This window comes from Coregonus clupeaformis, unplaced genomic scaffold, assembly GCF_020615455.1.
Source record: "Coregonus clupeaformis isolate EN_2021a unplaced genomic scaffold, ASM2061545v1 scaf0727, whole genome shotgun sequence".
NCBI lineage: Eukaryota > Metazoa > Chordata > Actinopteri > Salmoniformes > Salmonidae > Coregonus > Coregonus clupeaformis.
The window spans coordinates 157,236-183,213 of record NW_025534182.1 but is presented as its reverse complement, the minus strand read 5'-3'; the positions used below and the strand labels follow the sequence as shown (position 1 = coordinate 183,213).

The following is a 25,978-nucleotide window of genomic DNA, read 5'->3' as shown; positions in this document are numbered from 1 at the left end:
CTACTAGCTATCCGCTTTTACTCTGATTTAAAGTTCCATTTTAAATCACAAGATGTCCAAGATCCAATACAGTTATAATCCACCCCAATTAGGCTCATTGTAGGCCCCATACTCACACTTGAATCAAGCTGTAACATACCAACGTCCATATCAGTTTCATACACAGATGGAGTGGCATGTGCTCATAACACATTAGTTCACTGTCATACTACCACACTGAGCATTTGCATGTGAGTATCCTTGAGTCACACACCGCCTTGGCACAAGTGGAAAGGGGAGACCATACGCTCACAGCTGTTCTATCTGCCCGTATAAATACGACCAGGGAGTCCGGTGTGGACTTCTGTCTGATTATATGCAGGATTTGATATCATCTCGATCAATGCGATTATGTGTCCCATGGTTCGAGGACATTTTGAATAATCAATCCGTCTGCGTTAGGCCGAACCATCATCGCATCACTGTCCTCCTCTTTGTCGACCTCTCCACGTTTTCTCGCTCTTATCATCGTCCCAGAGTCACATGCCCTTACATTGTAGAAAACCACCCGTCCATAGGAGTATTTGATACTTTTTTATTATTACCAAACCGTTCCCATAATTACACCATAATCATTATATAATCCCATAAGAAAGAGTCTATTTAAGCAATGGCTTTTGTCAACGCCGGAACACTGAATCTATAATTGCATTATATTCAGCTCCTTCCACCCCCTATAGAACCATAATATATCAAACCATCTTGGTGCTAACATTTAGGAGCATGAACGGTCGGCCTGTGCATCTCTGTCCTACCGCAAAAGTTATGCCAAAAAAGTTGAGTCCTCGACGAAGTATACAGCTCTTTTAAATAATTTTTCCCACGTTACTTGGAACCGTTGAGTGAGCGCGTTTAATATTGGACTTTTCTCTTTCTGTTTGAGTAAGGTACGAAGTGCCCTTGTTCAACAGCTGAGTAGTTTTAAGGATCATATTTACTCATAAATATGCTTAATTCCTAGCCTATGGCTTCAAAAAGCGCTCCCATGCATGGTGTTAGAATAAACCCGGTTCGTCAGGGCACCTGAAAAAAAAAGCCTCCCTCAGGACCAGTTTGCGTTTGTATGCATGCGATTGGCAACATAACTGGCTTATTTACATTAAATACGCCACAAGGTTACAGTGAGATGAACGTCATTTTATCACTGATTACTTCTCTTAAGCACTAGAGCTGTGACTGATGCTCAGGACACGCAGACTACACCGATTTACCCTGGAGTTTTTTGGGAAGAAAAATACTTTAAATAGTTCACTGAAAAGGTAAGGATATGTACTTTTACAACAATATATGTGTTCATTTGTTATTTGTTCACTGCATGGTCCTGGACTACATGTATCAAAGCCAATTATACACGGTGTCAACGTAACAAGACACAATGTGAATGGATTCTGAGGAGAATAGACAGATTTTAATAAGAGTGTTTACGGGAGCTCAAGGTCAGAAACAAGCTGCGAGGTTGGGAATCCTTCTTTTTTTTTACGCAACACGGGGGAAATGTAGCCTACGATTAGAGATTATTATTATTTACGGTGTTATTTTGTCTTGGGTTACGCTCTTAGCTCCAGCAATGCCGAATGCCGCAAGACCTATATCCAGTTGCTGTGAATAACGCGGCGAACGACAATGGACTGCTTTTTTAACGGTACAATGCATTTCACCTACCAGATAGGGAGAGTCCAAGCTGAAAGATGGAAATGTGTTGTGATGCTGAGTGATTAGTATCAATGAACACGTTTGGCCTGGGGGAAAAAAACTGACCGAATGAAATAAAACGCTATTTTTTACTCAGGATACGTGCGGAACAGTTAGAGAGATAATTCTGTATTGGACAATCGTAACAGGTCCGAAGCGCACTTTTCCCCCTTCAGCGAAAGAAAATGATCCGGTCAATCATATGGACATGGCTCATTATTCAATGAACACAATCTCTCACCAAGGCATCGTTTACAGACAGGAATTTCTTTCGCGCTACTCCAAATTTAAAGGTAAGAAGTGCGAAGCTTACGCATGGGTTTAGGGGTTCTGAATCGTAACTCGAAGGGGTTTCGCTTTTGAAAGTGCGTTTGAACAATTGTTATTTCTATTGTATCATCTCAGAGGGGCCTGTTTTTCGAAGTGATTAAAAATACAGTCTAATTAAATATCCATAGCGGTGACGTTAGCATGCGGAGTTGTCAGGGGGAAAACATATAGGCTACATAATGAAAGCATGAGAAGACATTGAACAACGACTCAGAACCAACTCTTATCTCTTTTTTATTTCAATGATTTCATAATAGTCACATATAAAAGTTTTATATTCCAGACGTTTAAGATAGACGACGGGAGTGAGCATAAACGTATTGGACACGACATGCATAACCCAGGCGGATATTTGCGACTACTTTTAGGGAAGTATAAACTGTTCCCCATAGAATCTGCTTCGAAAACTTTCTCATCACATCCCTAGGGGTTCTGCTTAGAATTTCAGCTAACCTGAGTGCAGATTGTTGGAGAGATAGGATCAAAGTTATCCGCTGCATGCCATGTGTCAAAACTTGTGAGATGGAAGAGCCGGTGAGACCTGCCATTTTGTGCTGTGATCGACCTCTTATGAATAGCAGCCATGCATTATGCTTTGAGGAACGTTATGATGGTATTCAACAACTGAGGGGTAAATGTCATATCACGCTTTAAAACCTTTTATGTACACACAACACACATATCACTGGAGAAATTAAGATTTGAACGACTGATTCAAACGCAGTTGCTTGGGGAAATGTATCCAAATGCGTAAAAGTTATAGCGATTCGGATACGAATAGAAAAGGCTCCAATGACAAATAATTGTATGAAAAGGACGTAGCCTAGCCTATAACTTAATCCGGGGAGGAGGTCGAGTCTAGCGAGTAGCGTATGCCATAACCTTCATAGCTATAGATACATTCACGTTGCCTAATTTAAATGTTCCAAAATATAAATGGTATCTTTAAAGTGCGTGTAGACTGTTGGTGTGGGTTTAGATGTTTCGTTCTTGCGCTGTGGATCTCAAATCTGTCAGGATAAATATATTCCCAGACATTCTGACAACCCCCAAATGTTAAAAGTGCCTTAGTACGAGTATATTATGCATCATTTCGTGTAATAAAACACAGGCTACCGTTGCACTGCCAGTGCTTCGAACTCTCCCGCGGTAGGACTAGTCTGCAGGTGTCCCTCATCCAACCGAGCAGCCTTTCACCTTGAGTAGAAGGGAGCGATCCTCCCATGTAAATACAGATGAACCAAGCTTGAGATTCACCCAACTCGAAGGCAGCAATTTAAAACAGTAGCCTAGGCTACAATGGCTGATAAGACACATTACCCCCTTAACCGTAACGTAAGCGTTACACAATGTCCATCACATTGTTTAACATTTTTGTGTATCTTCCGCAAAGTTGAGTTTGAGATAAATGTTTATTTCTTAGATTCATTGTCAAAGGAAATGAACAAATAGGATGCACAGATGCACTGTCCGAGTAAGCCACTGTCTGTTTAATGGTACTTGCCAGGCGGATATTATGTCTGTAATAGCGTCTGGACGTGAACCTTTTTGTGTCAGTTCTTTTTATTTTCTCATTGAGATGAAATAGCGATGGACAACAGTCACACTGTAGTGCACTGAATTCCAGATCGGGGCCCTACAGTAGCCTACATGCAATTACCGATAGTTAGGAGAATGACAATGAATTGTGAGAGGTGTTATGAGAGAAGAGAAAGTGAGACTTAACTAACTGGTATGTAGTTACAGCTCCTGTGTGTGTTGTCCTGGAGATACTGTACTGATAGCCTACTGTACTGGTAGTTGACTATCTGCTACATAATGTGGGGGAAATAATAGTATTATTACATTATTATTACTATTATTATAATATTATTATTATTATTATTATTATCATCATAATTAATTATGCAATAATTACATGCATTTTATGACAAGCTATCACATTTCACATACTTCAAACACTTGCTTTTACAGATTCAACATTTTTGTCATGTGTACGCTATTGTGAATTTAGTTTTATATTCCTAATCCCATTTATAAATCACATGTTTTGTTCTTATTTAAATCACATTCCTAAGCATCACCAGTGCTGTGTTTGATCTAGTTCGTCAACCAGTTTAGTGGTTCAGTATTGCAGTGTATCCTGTTTGACCTGTGTCTATGTTATAGAGAATGAGAGAGAGCATGGCATCAGTGCTCCTCTCCGGACCTGTCAGTCTGCAGCCAGTCAACTGTAGCCAGAGCAGGAGAGCAGTCAGAGACGTGATCAAACAGCCATCCCACTCTTAAATGATTCTCGGCTCCTTTAATTGGTCGAAATTGTCTTCCAGATGTACGGCAGTAGCCAGGGCCTCTTGTGGGACGGTATGGCAGGCGAGGCCTGGCGATTAGGTATTAATTGATATGTGCAGTGGAGCCCCCATCCCCATCTGGCTCCAAAGGCTAAGGCTTTACCCCTGTGGCTGTGTGCTCCCTTCACCCCCCCGTCCCCGTCCCCCCGTCCGTCAGTTTGGCAGGCAGGAGGGGCTGTTTCAGGAGGGGTCTGGAAGGCAGGCTGGGGGCATAACACATAACAAATAGGCGCTAGGCTGTGGTGAGCCTTGTAGTATGGTGACCCTTGATTTAGAAGGTTCACTTTGGAGAGATGGTTAACTATGTCTTCTGACAAATATCATGAGCCCTGTTTGAACACACAAGTGCTACAGAGACTAGCTGTTCACATCTCATGTTTGTGAAGTTAGGTCCCGTTTTCGTCTGTAGGGTGTGGCTCTTAACACTTCTCTTCTCATGTGTGTCATATAGCATATATTATTTAAAAGGTGTGTGTGTATATGTGTGTGTGGTTATGAGAGCGACAAGGATGTGAAAGTCCAACGTTTTTGCGGATAGTAATCATAGACGTCAGTGTGATCTAAGAATAAAGACTGGCCGACAGATGAGGTGATGACGGATGAGCTTGACTCAATTGCCTCATGCCAGGGTGCCACCAGAAGGAGCGTCTGTCTGTCTCGAAAGAGGGAATGAGGGAGAGGGAGAGCGAGAGCACACGAGAGAGGGAGAGAGGGAGAGAGAGGGTTAGCAGTGCTAGAGCTCAAAATAAGAGGTAGGCCTCTGATTAAAAATGAAAGTTAGGCTGGTAAAAGGAGGAACATCAACTTGAAGCGGATACTTGACAGAAAATAGCTAGAATTTGTATATATATTCACAGATATTTTCTCTTTCTCTGTTTTGTTCTCTCTCTCTCTCTCTCTCTCTCTCTCTCTCTCTCTCTCTCTCTCTCTCTCTCTCTCTCTCTCTCTCTCTCTCTCTCTCTCTCTCTCTCTCTCTCTCTCTCTCTCTCTCTCTCTCCCTTCCTCTCTTCCCAGGGGTTTTGGGATAGATCTATATGGATCATGGACCTGGGGATCTAGATTGATGTTTACGCTCAATAATAGAATGTGTTAAGTTGGACTAGTTTACCCAGCCTTGGGAAAGATGAGCAGCTTGTGCTTCGGCCTTGGCCTTTGACTAAGTGATCTATCTAATCACCCACGTCCACAGTAGCCTTTCATTTGTGATTTTTCTCAAAAATAAAAAATACTATATTAGAATACGACCTGAAATTTCCCATTTGTATACAGTACCTCAGTCAACAGCCAGTTTTGCAATATTAAAGCCTATTTTAAATTTTAAGTTTGTTAGAATTTGGATTTATAAATGTGCTGCACATTGTGTCAAGACTGTTTCCTTTTGATCTGCAAAGGAGCACAAAATTACAGCCATGTCATTTTTGTAGACAACAGCTTAACACAAACAGGCAACTACCCATCAATCACGGGTTCTCAAGCATGGCATTGTGTTATTTAGCATTCTCCCCGGCATGCCTAAAAGAGTGGTAAATATCTGCAGTGCTGCTGGGGGTTGAATCCAGAACTGTGGGGTTTGGGTGATGGAGGATGTCGGGAAGATGTTGGGGGGGGGGCAATTACTGAAGGAAATCTGTAGTATGAGATCTCTCCAGCTCTATGCGGGCTACAATGATGTCTGTACTCTTGACTCTGTATAGGTCGTGACCTGCTTGTCACTAGTTAGTGCATTTTGGGGCTATGTGGAGGGGACCCTGGTAAGATGGCTTGTTGCAGAGAAGTAAGAGGACCCTGCACCTTTAATTATGATCAAGAGGTTTTCTCCAAAGGACGGAGGCGTAGCAGTTATGTTGCCTCGTAAATCTGCCCTCGATGCCGTATATTGTGTTGAACTATTAATGTACACTATTATACTGCATATTCAGCTGCCTCTTCAGGACCTGATTTGCATAATTGGATCTTTAATGAAACTTGCCTTGTGGAACAAAAAAATGAGAAAAAATGAGAAAAAAACATGATAGGCAAACCCCTGTGAATATTTGTTGGTAGAAGTTCTACTTGGCTTTTTAAAAGTAGGGGGGCTTTAAAAGAGAGTGACCTGCACACCACACACATCAGTGGCGGTGCTACAAATAGGATGAGAAGTGCCTCTGAAAGCTGTACATTCCCAGCCAGGTCTCGCGGGTTATTACTACAATAGCTGGATTTCTTTAGCCTGGGGGATTTTAGGTTGTATGTCTACACTCATTTCTTATACTTGTTACACAGGGAAGATGGGTCTTTTGTAGAGGAGCTGCGCCGCTCGGCTGTCGGAATTCCTCCGTCGCAAATATTTTGACAATTCCTAATCAGGAGCAGTCAGATATTAGGAGTGCTGAGTGCCTTTGCTTTCTCTGGGCTGTGAGAGTTTCAAAGCCAGGTCTTTTTTCTGTCCTCTTGCATATGCGTGAGAATCACTGTGTTTGACTGTTTCTATGTTCTTTTTTGTGTGTTTGTTGATATGCATGAAACACTATATAAGAAATATAGTGAGAATGTTTTCAACATGCTTATATTTTGTGTGTGTGTGCTATTAAGTGTGTCCTATTAAGTGTGTATGTGTGTGTGCCTTTACGTGACTTCTGCTGTGTTCTCCAACTTGTTTGTGGGTAAGAGGGTATTATGTTTAATTGGTTAATTAAACTCTAGAGTCATTTTTCCTGGACTTCAACAAGGTGAAGGTTAAAAAGCTACTGGTGCCACTTTCAAATAAACGTGAGTCCTATATAATGACATGTTATTTGTCCTACGTTTGAAGGACCTATCATTTAAAAGTGAATGAAAAAAAGAGAGCTGGCTTTTTAACAGCACAACAGAAGAGGAGCTATTTAGCAGCACTATAGCATGAGTGGTTTATATCCAGGAGGGGAAGAGTTGTTAATCAGCCACCAATGTTAAAAACGTATAACAACCAAATGGTATTGATGTATCATAGTGCGAGGGGGCCAAAACACTCCCTCTACTCCAGAGACATAAGAGTGGATCATGTGTCAAAGCAGTTTACAGGTTGCCATTGGAGCCATGCTAGAGCGAGAGAGAGAGAGAGATAGGTGGAGGAGAAAAATAGGCTCAAGTGCATCAGCTAGCGATGAGCTGCCAATTACCCATGGTGTGCCGAAGACCCCCCCTCTATCTCTTTCTTTCTTTATCTCTCTCTTTCCCTCCCCATCACTCACTCTTTCTCTCTCTCTTCCTCCACTGCCAGTATACTCATGGGGAGTTTCAGGCTAGTGCTGTGTGTTCCCCCAGGTGGACCTGTATTGTATTAGACCCCCCCAGACCCCCCTCGTGTAATTCCTTGAGGAGATGCCTGGGCCTGAGTTGCTGTATTGTCTCCCTGCCCCCCCGTGGACCGAGCGCTACCCGCTGTTGAATCTCTCGGTAATGATGTCACAGTGATAGTGGAGGGGAGCAAATGTCTCCTGATTCCACCATTTAACGGCTGGCTGAATTGGCTGATAATGATAGCACTGGCGTCTCCAGGCTCGGAGACGGATCAGGCCCTGTGAATTAGTGGCTCCTAACCAGAGAGAGAGAGAGAGAGAGAGAGAGAGAGAGAGAGAGAGAGAGAGAGAGAGAGAGAGAGAGAGAGAGAGAGAGAGAGAGAGAGAGAGAGAGAGAGAGAGAGAGAGAGAGAGAGAGAGCGAGAGAGAGAGAGAGAGAGAGAGAGAGAGAGAGAGAGAGAGAGAGAGAGAGAGAGAGAGGGGGATGATGTTCTTAGCCATGTCTCTGGACTGCTTTTGAACAAGCTTCTGGAGATCTCCATGGCAGTGTTGATAAATGTGGCTTGATAAAAGTCAGTGAAATGTCGGCCTGTCTGCACACCTCTATTAGGGGACATTTGTAATAATGGGCAGTTGGAGTCAAACAGAGAGGTATAATGTCACCTCGTACAGAATATACTGTATTCCCAATCAAAAGTATAAAGTATTTAAATGTGTAGGCCTACTGTATTTCTGGTCTATCATTTCAAATGATTGTCTTGGAATAAGCCACTGATTTATCCGTTGCACTCTATGGATGTGTATTTGAGGAGCGAGTGGCAATACGGTTGCAAGTCATCTCTTTATTTGTGTATTACACTTTATTAACACAGATTTATTCTATGCTGTATATATCATCTGCCCTTTTTATAACATTTAAAACTGACTGAGAGCATTAGCCTGCATTTTAAAAACACAAGTTTCCCCCTGAGATGCACTAATACCATATTACTGTTTTCCATTTATGCAAAAGTAAATATGTAGACCCAAATGTAAATTAGCATTCCCAGCTTTGAACACATGCCCTTTTGTGAAGGTTGGCACTCACTGGCCACATCTTCAGGCCGACAGTGCCATAAGGGAGCAGGACGGCTTGTTTTTATTTTTAGCACAAATATTGAATACACGTTTATTTGTATATTTATGACATGCTCTGCTTGTCCAAAAGCTGGGAGGTACTCTCTCCCCAAAATGTGTGCTGTGAGTGTCACCAAAGAAGGGCTCTTTCAGAAGGCTGTGGGAACCTCTCACATCCCACAAAGGAGTTTTCTTTTTAAAGATACAAGTTATGTGGTCCTATGACTGCTGGACTTAAATTCCCATCAAACACGAACACGCACGCACATACGTACACACACACACACACACACACACACACACACACACACACACACACACACACACACACACACACACACACACACACACACACACACACACACACACACACACACACACAATCAGTAGTTCCCACCTGGTGTTTTAAAAACAGGAGAACAGGCGCTGTGTGGGGAGAGCTGTCAGTCCTGTGTGAACCACTTTAAAAACTGCAGCTCAACGTGTGAGCTAAATAGTATTTACTTTGGGGAATTTGTCTTTATATATCTGCGTTATTACCGAGGTGAATTTAAAAGGGCTTTTGGAGAGAATTCCCCTGGCATGTAGCATCTTTTACACCCCTTTTAAGTGTTAAGATGTGCTCGTACCCCTGCTGCAGCAAACCCTTAACAGATCTCCCGCAATTTCTGATGATTTTCATAAATCAGCCTTTTTTTTCTCCCTTCTTTTGTTTTCTTTTTCTTCTTGATCACGAGGCGTTGTTTTCTCCTCTCACTTCTCTGTTTCATCTCTTTGTTATGTCGTTCACTCCAATCGTTGTAATGGGGAGAAAGCTAAGTGGAAGTGCTGGGCCAGAGCCTTGTATGCTTTCTCCTGTTTTAGTAAATAGGACTGTCAGTGTGGATCAGGCAGGAGCCGTGTGGGCAACACTATCCATGCTCCACTCACAGGCCCATCCTCCACTAGAGTTTGTGATAAACAGAGGACTTTGAAGATAAATACTCCACAAGAGAAACCATGTTGTTTTGGAAGAAATATTCATGCATTTATGTCCATGGTTACAGAACACAATGATGGGCTTAGAGAGTGAGTGGAAAAGAGTTCACGCATGAGGTTAGTCATCCGTTCAATATGTGCTTCCAAAATGAGTGGCCAAGTGACCATGGTTCCAAAGTCGAACAGAGCAACTTTCGTTTTGTGTTGAAGCTCAGCTCATCCTGACCTGCTCTCTGCACAAGGTGCTCACACCGGTCCCCTTCATGCATTAGCCTCTATGTAGTCTGGTGGTTTCAGACAATTCTTTGTGTTGTCTTTGTAATGATTGGGTTGTACCCACAGACCTCCAATAGCCTGGTGTGAGGACCAATAACAAGTTCCTACAGTTCTACAGTTCTTCACACTGTATTCCCCATGTAGCCACCTCATCATCTTGGAGATTAAGCTAATGATGACCACACAGATGATGTACTCGTTAGAGTGGTGAACTTGCCTGGTGTTGGTAGTTAAGGCTTTCTATGTGGGGGGCCATCATTAGTGCAATGAAATATCTTCTCTGTTTAAATTTGCATGATGATGGTTCTGTGACCAGTCATCGTTAGATCAACCAGGCACAGCCTAGGTTGTAGAGAAGATTCATGTGCTTTCCCCAACCCCACCGTCTTGGGAGGTCTCTGTTAAAATGCTAACTTCAGCGTTCCCCCCTCAGTGGCGATCATGAAGTTCTGGACCGATCCGTTTCATCGCTGTTGGATTGGGAACGTTTTCCGGAGATTTGGGTGGAGTTTATTTCTCTCTCTCTCACTTTCCTCTGATTGCTGTAGCCTCGGGGCTCTCCAGCGCACACTAGATCCCTGTGATTATATTAATGGCCTCCCGCTCTGAGGCGGAGGCAAAGGACCCACAGGATAATGGGCGTCAGCGTGGAGCGGTGGGTAGGGAGATGGATCTCTGACCATCGGGTCGTAGGTTGAAAGGCTCAGGTGAAGGAAGCTGCTCTTGGTCCCCTTGGGCGGGGTGCTTAACGGGGAACGAGTTAGTGAGTGGATACCCAGAGTACTAGGCGTATGGCAACATGGGAAACACGTGTATGACATCTGGAATGAACCGTAACAGTGCAATTACTATACTGTAGCTAGGTAATAGCAGACGTTGGCTATCGTTTTCAGAGCTGGCTGATTATAAGCGCTTAGGTAATGTGGATCAGTGTTAGTCATTCTGCGTTTATGATAGCGACACAGTGGGATTTAATTTGGTCTGTGTGGTTTCCAAGTGTATTTCTCTTTAGCAGATGGTATAAGGACAGAACCCAAAGGTTTGTACATACTGTATGAATGTGTGTGCATGTTTGTGTGATACACTGAAGCTTGTGCGTGCTTTGTAGCTATAGTACAATGCCTGAGGTACTTTGATATGGGTCATGTAGCTGTAGCGTCCGTACTGTAGCCCCCAGGCCCTGGATCGTGTCCGGTGGGAGTCCCTCTCATGCTGGGGAGCACATTTGATCCAGGCAAGGCCGGTGCTAGCATGGAGCCGAGAGGGGTCAGGCCCGTCCTCACTCTCTTTTTCATCCAATTTCCCTGGCTGCAGGCGGCCGCTCTCCACGCTTTTGTTGTCTGAGGTAATCTGTGAAGTGATCTTAATTATGGAGGTTCGGCCTGTTTTTTTTTTTTTTCTTACACGCTTTTAATCAAACGGCGTAGTTAGTTAGTAATGAGAATGAGGGAGGAACGGTGCGCCTGCTTCCACATGCTGCTGGGTGTCAGGAAAGAGGCATAGGAAGCGTAACGAGAGGAGGGTACCATTATATTTATTATACCTTCATACTGTATTTATTTAGGACATGTCAACAATACAACACATTTTTGATGGATTGTCTTCCCAAACAGAACTATCTCGTATTATCGGGAAAATTAGCTTAATATTACACATAACTATTTCAAAACCAGTCCAAGAGTCAGAAGACCCTAACGGTCATAAAATGTTACCAAAGTATACCACAGTAAACATGACTTCAACCATAGAACACCACCATTCATGTCGTGGACAAGCAATGAAATGACTGACTGATTTAATGAATAAAGGGCTAAGTTGAAAAGACAAGAGGGAGGGGGGTGGTGTGGGAGGATTGGGGGTGGGGTGTAGATGGAATCCATTACACATAAACACCCTTAGCATTGATGGGATGATCCAGAGGGATTAGACTGGAAATCCTGATGGACGCTGAAAAGGTGACCACATGGAGGGAGGGCTGCATAATGAGCCCATTGGCAGATGCCAGAGAGGGGAGAACCTCGCCGGCCCCCAAGGTCAAATGGGGAGTCACATCCAGGTCACGGGAGGTCAGAGGACAGCAGCCTTAGTTAGAGCACAGCGTACTGGAGGCTCAATGTTCTGGCTCTGACGGACTTCTATAGACGTCTCCCTGTGTTTTGGGTGCACATTTTCTAAAGCTATCTGTGGTCATAGTAAACTAACATTTGTGTGAATTAACCTTTATGTGGATGTGACTAAGACAGTCTGTCGAGACTGTTACTACTCTGATCCTATAGGATTTCCATAGGAATAGTTCACCACTGGGGGACTTTGATGATCTAAACGGTGTATCATGGTGTCTTGTTTTAGCCGTGACTTTGGCTTTTGGTGGAACCCTTGTGTGACCAGGACCAGAGTAGGACTAGAGGGATTAAGCAAGGTTTGGTTTCCAGAGTTATGCCTGGCTAATTTAGACAGGGTCACCATGCCAGTGACTGGGGTTAAACGGTGTGACTGTGGAGGTCAACAGTAATTAGCTTCCATATAACCCACTGTGTGTGTGTGTGTTAGACAGAGAGAGAGAGAGAAGGGTGGAGGCTGTGTGTGTGTGTGTGTGTTTGTTGAAGAGTTTTAGGAGCGTGTTTGTGTGTGTGAACGAAGGGACAATTGCAGATAGCATCAGTCCTCTGTAGCTCACTCTTGTAATTGTGTGTCTCTTAAAGTGTTCCCAGTTCACATCCTTCTATGGCCAACTCACATCTTGTCCTTATATTATTAAAGGTGGCCTCCGTGCTTAAGGAAGACCGACAGATGGCCGTTTTCATAAATCATGCTTATAAGATGATTATAGAAATCACCCCCCACTATCCCGCTTCGCTTACAGTAGCTTACATTCTTACAGGCCTTTTTATCTCGATGTCCTTGCGGGGGTTAAAACCGTCCCTACCCTCTGTATGTTAATTATTATTTCAAAGACAAGACACTGATGACAACATACAGTAAAATAGAACAACAAAAGTGGTTAACCTATAAAAAAATTACAGCAATCCTTTCTTTACTACCTTCACTATGTGTAAGTCTCCCGCTCTTACTTTAACGTGTGTTCTTGTGCTTGGCTGAAAGTTGCTCATAACAGGATGTTAAATATATAGCAGTGAGAGAGGGGGTGGTGGGAGGATAGGGGGGGAGATTATGTCTGTGTGGTTGCACTATTCCTTGATGTATGCACCATGTCAGGCAGCCATTGTCTCCTGGGTAAAGAATGATAGTTCAAATACCTACCATCTCTCCCCTGGTGCTCCAAATGCTTGGCTTTGAAGTTTTTATAATCCATCTGTCATCTTCGAGCAGGGAGGGCACATGTTCTGTACTGCTCAATTACAGAATTTTCTTTTGCCAGCTACAATGAGACAGGAAGCAAATAATATGGGCGACCCAAAAGGGAGAGGAGAGGGAGAGGAATCGCTCGAAATTCCGCATTCCCGATGTTCTCACGCACTTGATTGTGTCCCTCTCTCTCTCATAACAGGAGAACAAAGCGTGTTTGTTGTGGGTGGAAAGCCTAAAACGCTTCCTACTGTTATAATTATGAAGAATTTGATTGAATGCTTATTGTTTCAAGGACAGCGATTTCGCTACTTTTATGAGGGGTCAAACTGTCACTATATTCCACTTAAGAGCACTAACCTTACAGCTTATTCATAATCAAATTGTATTTGATATTAAGATTAATCTGCTACAAGAAACAAGGGGTAGTAGATTTGGCTTGGCGAGTGAGAAAATGTGCATTTTGATGATGCATTATTCATTTGTCGTCAGTTTGATGTACATTCTAATGAAGTTTGTTGCAGTGCATGGTGCTGAAATCATCTTTAATTGGAGAATACTGTGTTGCAGTGCTTTAAAGCTACAATGAGGAGCCTAGAACTTCAGATCCACTCTCTTCAACAGAAGAATAACAACAGCAGCAGTTGCAAATTAGACCTCTGAAACATTTCTTCTTTTACATAGAAGAAAGAGGCTTTTAATTATTTTACCTTTAATACACAACACTGTTAGATCGCTCTTTCTTCTTTCGTATCTTCTCTGAAAAGCACCCAAGAAGTCTCAAAGAAGATGAAAGATTGTGTTGCGAAACAAAAAAGGACATTTTACATTCTTTTGTTGCCTTTGAAACTTCAATATTTTGCCTGTAATTGTCTCATACTACGTTATGTATCTTCATTTATGGAGGAATAATACATTGGGCCTTTCTTCCTAAATAAAAGCAGCACCCATCTGCTTGTGGAGCCATTCCTGGTTGCCTGCTCCTCACAAAAATAATACTTGTCCTAATGACTTCCACATATTTTGAAATCTCCCTTTTGAAACTGGTCTTGGCAGATTATTTGCAGGTACTTGAGTTGCATCTGTTTGCAATTTTGCAATGTGGAAGACTTTAATGCAGCGCTCAGTGGGAGCCGAGGAGAGGGGCTATTTTAATCCCAGAGTAACACCGGCTGTCATTACAATTGCCTGGGCCCTACCCTGCCTGGGTCCATCTCACCCAAGCTGGGCGAAAAATAAGACATTGGAGGGGTCAAGGTCAAGATCTCTCTGGGTCAGGTTTAGTGTGCCTTTCCTTTAGTGAAGCCGCACTGTCTGCCCTAATAACTGGTCGGTCCCCTTGCAATGACACAGCCCTCTCCAATAAGATGGGTCCTTTATAAAAGAAGTGATTAGGAAACCAAAGCTGAAATCATTGTGACTTCAGTCCCTATTATTTCTACCATGTGGCGAGCAGCTGACCGACTTAAGAGGGTTTTTAATATTTTGTTGTATTTTTTTTATTATTCCCCCATGTAATGACTTGCCCTATTGTCCTACCCAGGATATCAGGACATAACCAAGGCTGCCAAACTGTAATTGTATAGGTGGTTACATTTACATTAATTTGATTTCATCAGGGGTGTTTATTCAGTCAGACGATAAATGAGAAAGACAAACATTTAACTTCTTTGTTTTGTATTTTTTGGTATTTTTGTTTTATTAGGAGTGAGGGGAGGGCGATGCCAGAAGAGGAATGATGTTGAAAGTGTATGCCTTGCAACTTTTTCCCTGTTGGAAATGTTTATTTGAACAGTAAGCTCATGATTTGAATATTTGTAATCCATGCTTAAATTTACAGGCCAGATGAACTTTTTGGCACAGAATGGCAACCATAAGTAGGATTTTCTGAAAAGCTTTACAAAATTTTAAGCCATTTGCATGGCTTATATAATTTAGAGGCAAAAAATGTGTTCTGTCTTATTACTTTATACCTTTAAAATGTTCATTATTTGTCCTCTCAATTTATATGCATATGCTACTTTACGTTCTATAGTACTGTGCATTTAAAGCTCAGTTAGGTCATTGAATGAATATATGAAGACTTCAAAAAAATGCAGTGGCCCAGGCGCCGGAGTGGTTTTCCTCCATGTTCAATTCAAATGAGTTTACTCCATATTGACTTCTAATGCTGAAAGGCCACCCATCTTGTAGGCTGGGCGGTCGCTGAGCCGAGCAAAAAGGAACGCTTTCTTAAATGATGCTAATCAGTCCGGAGGGGCCTGGCCTCCATCCTTCATCAGTTTTCTGTAATTCAGATGTGCTGAGAACCTGAAATTAAACGTGTCAGTGTGTGTGCATTTGTGTGTGTGTGTGTGCGTGTGTGTGTGTGTGTGTGTGTGTGTGTGTGTGTGTGTGTGTGCAGCAAGGGTGTGGGGGGTTAAGGAGAACCAAATTAGTGGATGGGAGAAATAACTGAAGCCGTGGCTTTCTCTTGGGCTCCACGTTGGTGAATGTCAAGATGATTTAGCTTCTTTTCTATTTGCTGTCTGCCTGAAAAGTCCAGCCCTCCTAAGATAGCAGGGGTTTCTGCCAGCCATTTGATGAAGGTAGACCTGTTTTGAGTCAATCAGAGCCTATAGGCAAAGCGTCAGTATGTGTGTGTGTTCTTGTATTTGTGTGTGCAGACGCCAGTTGGGCGAACAGCTGAATCTTGGTGCAGCCCCTGCCCCTCGTAGGCCTTGGCAGTTAGCGGTGTGAAAAAGCCCACTCTTTGAGGGCATTATATAGATTAATGTGGTGTGCCTGGGGCTTCCAGCGACACCTCACCAGGAAGGCCGTACGGCAGATCTGGGGGCTGACAGGCGTTAAGGGGGGGACCAGGGAGGACTGGGGGGACTGGGGGGAGCAGAGCCCCGTCCTGGGGAAGGCAAACAGAGACTTCTGGCCTGGATATTGGGGGGATTGTGTGGGGCTTGTGTGACCTACGATGGGCATCATCTGGCCCAGGCGGCTCATTATAGGACCCTGCTCTCTTCAGCCAAGCAGCTCCACTGTCTGGGCCACTGCTTCAGCCAACTGAGACACTTCCTTACACACACACACACACACACACACACACACACACACACACACACACACACACACACACACACACACACACACACACACACACACACACACACACACACACACACACACACACACACACACACACACACACACACACACACACACACACACACACTACTCCTACACATTGACATAAGCATACATGCTAATGCACTCTAATCAGTGCATACTTACAGAGAACAAAGGACTACTATTAAACAGAAATATCCGATGTTATTGTTCTGGTATCAAACAGTCAACAATAGTTAGTTCAGGGGTGTCAAACGTCCGGCCCGCGGGCCGGATCAGGCCCGCAAACGGGTTTAATCCGGCCCGCGAGATGATTTTGAAAAAAAATAAAAATAAAAAATAAATAAATTGTAAAGTATAAAAATGCGCTGCAATTTTTCAATAAAATAAACTGCTGTTCCAATTGCGTCCACTGGATGGCGCAATAGCAATTGTGTTAAGCAAGCAAACTGTTTATACCGGGGCAGAGCAAGTAGGTCAAGCACGTGCAGCCAATGAGCTACTTTGTTTTGCCCGCGATATTTATTACGGCTTCTACTTTTAACATTATGTGCTTTGGCACCCTCATTGCCCCAATATGTCTCTGTCAAAAAAGAGAAAAGTGGACGCAGAGTGCAGAGTGTTCCAAGAAAAATGGTCATCCTATTTATTCACGGAATTGAATGGGAAAGCTGTATGTTTGGTGTGTTCAGAGCATGTTGCAGTGCTGAAAGAATATAACCTTCGTCGCCACTATGTGAGTCTTCATGCCGACAAATATGACAACTTTCAAGGACAGCGGAGATGAGAGAAGGTGAATGAACTGTTGACGGGTCTGAAGAAACAGCAGTCTGTGTTTACTCACAGCCGAGACATCAGTGACGCTGCAGTGAAAGCTAGCTACCTCATTGCTAATGAAATCGCAGTGGCTTCAAAACCATTTAGTGAGGGTGAATTTGTAAAAACATGCATGATGAAGGCAGCGGAGATTGTGTGCCCTGAAAAGCGGCAGGCTTTTGCAAATATCAGCCTGACAAGACACACAGTTGCAGACAGGATTTCCGATCTTTCAGTGGATTTGGACAGCCAGTTGAAGCAAAAAGTAAAGTCATTTATTGCGTTTTCGGTTGCAATTGATGAAAGCACGGACATTACAGATGTTGCACAACTGGCCATTTTCATCCGCGAGTTGATGACACATTGACCGTCACCGAGGAGTTCGTGGAGTTGGTGCCGATGACAGATACAACGACAGCAGCTGATATTTTTAACGCACTCGTCGGGCGCCGGCTGGACAGGGTCGGAGTGGACTGGTCCCGCGCTGTCAGCCTGGCTACAGATGGTGCACCCTCAATGATCGGGAAAAAGCAGGCGTTGTGACAAAGTTCAGAGAGAAAGTGCAATCTGCAAATGGAGGACGTGATTTTTGACTTTTCACTGTATTTTGCACCAGGAGGCTTTGTGTTGCAAGTCATTAAAGATGGATAACGTCATGAAGGTGGTCATCCAAACTGTTAATTTCATCCGATCCAGAAGCCTGAATCACCGTCAGTTTGACAGCCTTCTCAGAGAGAAAGACCACATCTATGGCCTGCCATACCACACTGAGGTAAGCTGGTTAGCCGAGGTGCTGTGCTGAGGCGTGTCTTTGATTTACGAGAAGAAATTGAACAGTTCATGGAAGAAAAGGGCAAACCAGTGTTAGAATTTCATTCCGCAGAATGGATGCAGGACCTTGCATTTATGGTGGATGTTACAGAGCACCTGAATAACTTGAACAAACAGCTGCAAGGGCGCAACAAAGTTGTCACGCAGTATTATGACAGCATACGTTCTTTCAAGTTGAAGCTGTCATTGTGGGAGACGCAACTTGCCGGTGGTGATGCAGCTCACTTCCCCTGTCTGAAAAATGTGTGCGCGACCCAACATGTGGCAGACATGAAGCGGTTCAAAGATAAATAACGGGACTGTTACGGGAGTTTGAGCAACGCTTTCAGATTTATGTTTATATGTTTTTATGTTGATGTGCTATTGTTTTTAATTGATTTTATTTTATTTGTATATTTAACCTATTCTTGACTCTGTGGTTCTTGCACTTGTTTGGGGAACAGGATTTCATTATTTTTATCTACATTTCTGCCTGAGAAATGACACCCTGATATAGTTCTGTGATCTGTGATATACTTCTGTGAATCACTGAGGCATTGTGTGTTTGTGTGTTCTTTGTCCTCAGAACTTTCAAATAACTTGAGGTGTTGTATGATTAATAGTGATGTTGTGCTTTTGGACACTGTCCTCAGGCTCCAGCTTTATGTTTATATGTTTTTATGTTGATGTGCTATTGTTTTTAATTGTTTTTATTTTATTTGTATATTTAACCTATTCTTGACTCTGTGGTTCTTGCACTTGTTTGGGGAACAGGATTTCATTATTTTTATCTACATTTCTGCCTGAGAAATGACACCCTGATATAGTTCTGTGATCTGTGAAACAGTTCTGTTAATCACTGAGGCATTGTGTGTTTGTGTGTTCTTTTTCTTTAGAATTTTCAAATAAACTTGACGTGTTTTATGATTAATAGTGATGTTGTGCTTGTACTATTTTGGACACACTGTCCTCAGGCTCCAGCTTTATGTTGTATGTTGATCGTATTAAAACAAAGAAAACAATCTGAAGTTGTTGTTTTTAAGTTATATATACCATGATTTTTCCGGTCCGGCCCACTTGGGAATAGATTTTCCTCCATGTGGCCCCTGAGCTAAAATGAGTTTGACACCCCTGAGTTAGTTGGTCTGGATCATGTATCAGATTATCACGCACACACACACGCACACACACACACACACACACACACACACACACACACACACACACACACACACACACACACACACACACACACACACACACACTGTATCCCTCTTAAGATCTGTATGTATAAAATAAATACAAATAGAAAAGAACAACAGCATACTAATCTATCTAAATTGGAATAGAATCTTGCCTACTTAAACAGCACATTATGAACAGCAACGGTCCCATTGTTTTCTCTCTGGTGATTGTTAATGTTTCTGAATCTCTGATTTCATAACTTCACTTTCTATATTGAAAATGTGGAGATTTGTTATCAGAATTTTACCACATTCCATTCAAGATTAGGCACATCTGGTAGTGTGTGTTTGATTTGGGTTATATCAAATTGTGTATTCAGTATATACCTGGGACACATGGATGTGTGTGGGTCTCTATACCTGTCTAGCCATGCATGTGTGTGTGTGTGTGTCTATATGTGCGTGTGTGTGTGTCTATCTGTGCATGTGTGTGTGTGGTGATTGTTCTAGCAGGAGCGCTCCTTAAATAACCTACTTTTGTCTGACAACAGCATTAGTTGTAGAGGTGCACATATGCAAAAAGCTATTTGGAGAGGCATCCTCGTGGCTGTCAGCTTTTATTATGCGGGAAGGTGTCATGTTTGTAACGAAGCTGAGTGCAGATGGCAGAGTGGAAGAAATGGATCACTAATTTTAACAATGATTAATGAACAGAGATGGAAAATGAATTACATTGGACTATTGGAGGCAAGGAATATTTTCAGTTAAAATGTTAACTTCGTCTGCCAGGCTGGTGTAGTATTGGGAAGGGGAATGGGTGTGTGTAGTGTGTGTAGTGTGTGTAAAATCAACACTTGTCTGCTCTTGAGTATTACTTTACCATTCCCCTGCTTAAACACTCCATGAGCTATACACATAGTTTTTACCTCATGTGTACCACACTAGCATTAAAGAACACAATGCTTAATAGGGTAAACACAGCAAAGGTTATCCTGTCTAAAAATTTTATAGTATTTCCTGCATGCTCTGGAATCAAGCTACTGTATACATCTATGCATTCTGGAGAACTAGTGAGGTAGAAGCTGCTTAAAGTCCTTCACCCCTTCCAAACTGTTGGTCATTGGCCTTTTTGGCAGTTACCGTATGGCCCAAATCTCATACCATCGTTGACCACACCACTACCAACCCTAGTATCAGCAATTGGGTACGCCGTGACTGTTGGGCTGACTCTTTCTAAGACAGGAGAGGTGAGCTACCCAACTCCCCAACTCAACCCTCTCAAAGGAACATCTGAAAGACCACAGAGTAGCAAAGTCTCATCCATTAGAAACAGGAATCTGAGAGCAGTAGTTTTCTCTCTCTGTTTCTTTACTATTTTCTTTTTTTCATCCTCTCCTTTCTTTTTTGTTGCTCCCAGTCTTGCATCTCTATCGAGGCTTGCATGATGGGCGGCTTGTGCGATCCAGCATAATAGGTATATGTGAACTATTTTGAATTTAATTAAGCTCCTGATGGGAAATACTTAAAGGAAAAAATTCAACAACTTCTGGAAACAATGTGAGTGTGCGCAGAGGAGATCTCACGTTACCCAGCATATGCTAAGCACTCAGAAAACATACACAATGCCTTTGGTGAACAAGGTAGGGAAAATGCTCCTGGGAGCCAATTTAGAATGTGACTTAAGGCAAGTGTGCCTTTGTGTGTGTGTGTGTGCTCACGTGTGTGTTGTGCGTCTGTGTGTCTTTTCCTCTTGGCACTCTATTGAAATAGTAGTGGTGATTAGAATTCCCTTTGCAGGCTCCTGGGGTGGCCTTCTTTGAGAAACACATCTGTGCCCCTGCCCCAGCTTCAGCCTCAGCCCCAGCTCCTGCCCCAGCCCCACTCACTCTGACTCGATGTGAGGCCTCAACCCAAACCCACTCACTGGGTTACGCGCTACTTTAAAGGGAGGGCAGGACGTGTAGTTCACATAGCTTATGCCGACCTGATTATTTGTCTTGTGTGATGCGGCAGGGCTTTAAAGTAGGATCGGGTAACATTCTGTGCGCTGAAAGTTATGTTTCACATTTTAGCCCATGTCATTTTGGAGGACCTAGCCTCTGTTTTGATTATCAAAAGTAACCCTTCTCAGTGTTTTTTTCAATACCATGTGCCCTGGACCATACCTGTTGGTGTTGTTTTCTGTGTTGCCATTGTGCACTCTTGTCAAACTTCAATCGCACTGAATTTCCTGGTTTGTCTGCTTTGTTTACAGGCGCTTGTCTTCCCCCCTCTGCAAACCTGTCTGTGTTCTTCCTGAGCTACGTCGGTGAGGCGGCAGTACTGCAGGTATGGATCAGTGGCACCCCGATTGATCACGTAAAGAGCAGGATATTAAAGATGTCTGTCACAATCCCCCTCCTCTGGCATGGTTCTGGGGGGAATTTAGCAAGTGGATGTGAACTTTTCAGCTCAGCGCTGTCACCCCCCTAATCAGGAAGTGAAATCTGTAGCACAGCACTCTCATTTAACTTTCCTAGATCCCGACCCCCCCCCAAAAGAAAAAATGAAGAATTGCGCTGGAAGTAATGTGATTTCTATATAAACGCCCGCCTGTCAAAAGCCGAGATGCATTTACTTCCCCAATGTAGCTCAAAGAGACAATTAGCAAACAGAGGTGACACGGTAAACAGGTGCACCCATTATTTCTGGAGCTGGTGGCGATATATCCCCATCTCTGAGACTGATGATAGATCATGTGACAGGGAGGGTGAAGGATCTGTCTGCATCAGGGCTCGGCTGATGGGGTCTGCCCAGTTTGTGTCTTCCTCACCATCATCATCTCTAAATATGTACTCTCTCTCTTTACAGTCACGACATATAGGTTAGATTGTGTCTGTCCTTTCTATGTTTTTCATACAATCTATTTTCTCATCAACCATTCTTTCCTCTTTTTCACTCTATACGTCTATTTTTCTTGCATGCTCTCTCCTTTTCCTTATCCACAATATCCCTTCCCTGGAATTATTGACAATATTTTATTTTATTTTAATTCATAGTAGGTCCTCATAGAGGTCAAGCCGGTTTGTAAAAATGGATTGCTTGTAAAGTGCTAATCAATGGAAACCTTTTCTCTTGAAGCTGGAAAATTCTAGCTATAACATTTATTGAAAAGATATTCTACTGTTCGAGCTTGAATTATATGACAGTCTTATGTACCCCTCAGGACTCCCAAGTCAAATTATCAGACAGCCTTTATACACTATACAATACACCAATGATGTTATACTTTTTATCATTTGAAAATATAGATCTATTCATTATATATCTTTTTTAATATAGAGCAATCCAAAAGTGTTTCAATCTTAGATTACATTAAATGCCATATTTCAAAAATGTGTGCTATGTTGTAACAGTGTAACTGCCTTGGTAATTGTCATTGGTGTTTGGACTGCATTTGCATGCTGAGATGTATAAATCAAATATAAAATAGTGAGTCAGTCTTTTGGCTTGTGCAGTATCAGAGGTATGTGAGACAGATCTCAGTCATATTGGATCCATCACAAACACATGCTCTCTCTGACGCATTCTCACACTAATTCTCACACAAGGCACATATGCACGCAACCTTCAGGCTTTCTCCAAATTATATCTGGGCCGTCACAAGTACAGGGACTAGCTACAAAGGGGATTCCATAAATACGTACCATACTTCTCAACTCACCTACTCTCTCTCCTACAGTATGTGCTATTGACATTGCATAGACATTATGTAAAAGAGGAATGTAGAGTCTATTTTAATAATTTAGGGACGTTGAGACAGCATAATGTTTAGCTTATGGGTTAGCTTATAGCAGTTTGATCCGTATGAGGGGACTTTTTCCACCGTAGCCTTTGGATGGATTCAGTTAGCTCAGCCTGTCACTGTTGTGAGAATACATCATGCTGTTAGAAATAAGAAATGATTGGCATCCAAGGGACACATCTTGTCTCTGACAGTTTTGACAGAATTAGTTGAAGGAGCGACAGTCTTGGTAAGGAGTTATAATGATAATAATTATTTCGCATTTTTTTATTGCAGGATAATTATTGAAGAGGTTCATGTAGTCATCACTGTAATCAGTAAAGAGAGATTACAGAAAATCCACAGGGAAACAGATGGTACTTAGTTGTTTTTTATTTTTTATATTATACTAGTACACTTAGTACCAGGGATGAGGACAATCAAAAGGGAAAATTATCAAATTAAAATCTCAACACCCTCAAAAAACAAAACGAGATTCACATGCATAATTAGGATTTGTTGGAGTCCTTTGCCAAAGCCAACCAATCAACCCACACCACACTGTACCGATAAAAAAAAAGAGCACAAAAAGCCCTTCATCTCAAAGAGCAGTATTTAAACAGAAAACCCTGACCCCTTGGATTTGTCTGTTAGCATAGAGTGTATTGCATTGGTCGTTCGCACGCAATCGGCACGAATAAGGTCACCATTTGTTAGTTTCGCTCTTTTGGGATGTGCCTAGGCGGCATCCACCCGGACTTTCGCTGGTGCCCAGGCCTCGAATATGTGTTCTTTATAATTATTTATTTTATTGTACACGACCAGCGAGGAAGAAAAGAGGCTCTTGCTTTCCAGGGTCGGAGCGATCGGAACACAGAGGCTGCTGCCCTACATTCCTGACTAATTGGATAATTGGAAAAGCTCTCCAAATGAGCTCCCCCCTTTCGCGGGCTGATCTTCCCAGCACTTCCCCCCTTCAAAGCAAATCACAAAAGAGCATTTTGGGAATAATAATAATTGTAAAAAGCGTCCATTATTAATCTCGTTTACCACCACCACCACCACCGCTGATACTCTCGCTGCCACACATGGCACTCATACTCATTTGGGAGCCAGGCCACCAATAGCGGCAACTTTTCTCTGACCAATATCAGCCATAACCGTGGCTAAAGTACAACCTGTGGACGACCTTTGAACTAGCCTACTCACCCCATTATTTTGGGATGGCCTTGCCTTTAGTGAAAAAGTCTGTGTATAAACTTTTTTAAATGTTGCCTCACTGGCATATAACTGATGATCTACCTGTGAGCTGTCTTTGCTTTCATATTTTACTGTTACGCCCGTGCTCATGGTCAAATTGGATTTTCAGATTTATGGCCCCTCTTACGCGCCTTTCATTTCCATGGATATGGAGGGACAGCGGGATGATTTCTTAGGTCGACGTCTCAAACAGGATTCCAAAGTGCAGTTAAAACGAATCTCTTAATTAACCCTATTGATCAGTAAAAAAGTTTTCAAAGTGAGCGAGGGAGAGTTCCGACTAACGTGGATCGATTCTGCATCTTGCAGACAGGAATACAAAGCATTTTATTAGTCACTGAAGGGTGAAACATATCAGGAAGACATTTGTTTGAAGTTTGATATGTCAGATTTATTTTGTCACTTAACCAAACATTGAAAGTACTCAGCCAATCTCAACTTCGCTTACACTCTGTAACAACAGTAATAATGTTAAAGTCACAGATTTGCTTTTGCGAACATGAGATTTAAACAATACTCTAATTGTAAGCTGAATAGAACACAAAGGTTATATTTATTCAGGGAAAGCAACAACAAAAACACCACCACCACCACAACCGACAACAACAGGAAGAAAAAACTAAAGGTGTTAAAAAAGCAATATGCTGCTTTTTCTCAAGAGCAGCTTATTATAGCGTATTGATTTATAAGGCTTTAAACGCAATCCTCAATGCACAAGTCAAGGGCAGGGAGAGATGGCTGCAGTCAGGCTACATGACAGTCATCGGGTGCTGCAGAAAGCCTGTTTCTGAATAGTTTTGGAACACAAAAGGGTAATTGTTTTAGCCCAGATGTTGCTTTCGCACAACAAGCAGGATACAATGTTCCTACTGAGCTGATGAGCCCAATCAGTGAAATGATTAAAAATTGATTTTGTCCCTGTAATTACAGTATGTAAACTACTTAGCCAGGATTGCAAAGGAAGTGATTTTCTAATTACGTATATACTCTGGTGTCTAATGATTGGTTTTTTGAAGTAATGAAGAGAGGGTCCTAACGACTCCTCTGTGTTCTGTTGTTTAAGAAAAAAAAAGAGACCATCGTTAGGGCAAGGCATCAGGCAGACAAAGAGCTCAAATTGAATTTTCGCCAGCGCTAACATGCACAGATTCTGTTTGTTAGCATGCGATCTGGACGCTAATGGTGGCCATGACTTCTGCGGGGTCACCAGTCCAACAATCTGGACCCTCCAATTAAAACCTCCAGAGGTTATGATGTCATTGTCACCCACAACACTCTCGTCACACTCCCCCCCCCTCCCACACACACAGAATAAATAGGTCTCAATCTAAACAAGACAACATCCACAGCAGTCTTTTCAACTTGTAGCATTTAGCAACTCAATATGGAGAGACAGGAAGGTAATGTTAGAAAGTATCGTCTCCCTCAGTTCATCAGAGGTGATGATATCCAAGCGTAGCGTAGCGATGCGTGGGCAAAATGACTGGGAAGCTAAGCCAGAAAAAAAAGGCAGATTATAACCTATGTGTTGTGATAATTGCGTTGTTTGCTTTATAACCTGTTAGTTCATATGCCTTGCCACCGTGATATATAGGCCTAAGGCTGAGACAATAAGAAGACACAGTGGCAGAATAAATTCAACCACACCTTTGTTTCATCACAAAACCGGAGAGCAACATC

The 25,978-nt window shown here is 42.6% G+C and overlaps 1 protein-coding gene across 1 annotated transcript in view; it reads left to right on the top strand.

Moving 5' to 3' along the window:
- Positions 1–1,473: 1,473 nt before the first annotated feature.
- LOC121555790 (zinc finger protein 536) overlaps positions 1,474–25,978 on the top strand; it is a 179,285-nt gene continuing 154,780 nt past the window's right edge. The window contains 2 exon segments of the mRNA XM_041869636.2: positions 1,474–2,024; positions 21,530–21,603. The gene's annotated coding sequence lies outside the window, so the exon portion shown is untranslated.